A 1,320-nucleotide genomic window follows, 5' to 3' on the forward strand; every position below is an offset into this window, starting at 1 on the left:
CGGCCGGCTCGGGATGTCGCGTAGGTTTTCTCCAGCTCCATTCCGGCTCTTCAGGACTTGGGGAAACGGAGGCAAGAAAAAGTTTCCACGTCGTATTGCAACCTCTTCCTTTTCCCTCTTTCTTTTTTTCTTTTCTTTTTATTGTTTTGTCTTCTCTTCTCTTTTCTTGTATTTTCCGTTTTTCTTTTCCTCCTTTCTGTTTTCTTGTCTTTTCTTCTTTATTTTTTCCCCTTCTTTCTTTTCTTTATTTTCCTTCTTTATTTTTTCTCTTTTTTTCCTTTCCTTTTTTTTTTTTTTTTTTTTGCGTGCGTGCGTGTATGTGTGTGTGCGACCTCTTCATCTGATGTTTAATAATAAAAGGGATGAACGTTACAGCCTGTGTCTTTCCTGCCTTTCTCTGAAGCTGGCGGGGGCTCACCACACTTGTGCAGTGTTGCAGCCCCCTGTGGTAGCCAGCTCCTGTGCCCCGAAGAGGGGAACAGAGCAGGGACAGGGCACCCTGGTTGCTTCTGGGTGCAACTCCCTGCCATGTACAATGTTAGCAGGTCCTTGCCTATGCTGGAGACACTGCCCTATCCATGCCAGCTAGACCACTGTTTCTCCATGTCTTGATCCATCCTGCTGCCAGCCTGGACCACAGTGAGTGTGCTGCAGTGTGGGATGGGGTGGCAAGGAGTTGTAACTTGGGGTTCCTGGGCTGCTTTTTGCAGGGTTTGCTAAGCCCCAGGAAAGCCTGGCCCTGAGGATCAGAGGAGATGGAGAGATGTGCATGGGGAAACACTCTAGGGACCAGGGTGATGGTCCTAAAGAGGCTTTGGGAGCTGGAGGAGGAGGGCCATGGTTCCTCTGTTGCCATCCCAGCCAGCGTGGCAGGGTACTGGTGGTGCTGTGTCACAGGCTTCTGCCATTCTGCCACCTGTCTCTCCCAGGTGAGTCCTGCTGGCTCTCCCAGCCCCTTGAGTCTACCCTGAATTGTGGGCACATTGCCCATTTCAACCTGAGCAGGACTGTGGAACAGCTGATGCTAGGTCTCTGCCAGTGGTGGGCTGTGAGCCCCAAGCTCCCACGCTGTGACCCTGCCAGCCTCAGGCAGCTCACCTTCCCTAGCAGGGCTGAGCACATCCATCCTCAGGACATGGCTGTTGTGCCCTGGGCTCACATCCTCTGTTGCAAGCATGGACACTGCAGCCTGGCAGGGAGAGGCATCCTCCACAATTTGCTGCCATTCCTGTTTCCCCATTTTGACCTGCAGGATGGGGCTCAGGGGCTCCCCTTCACCACACATGCTCCTCTAGCAGCCTGCCATGACTTTCCCTCTCC

This window comes from Geospiza fortis, unplaced genomic scaffold (assembly GCF_000277835.1).
Source record: "Geospiza fortis unplaced genomic scaffold, GeoFor_1.0 scaffold545, whole genome shotgun sequence".
Classification (NCBI taxonomy): domain Eukaryota; kingdom Metazoa; phylum Chordata; class Aves; order Passeriformes; family Thraupidae; genus Geospiza; species Geospiza fortis.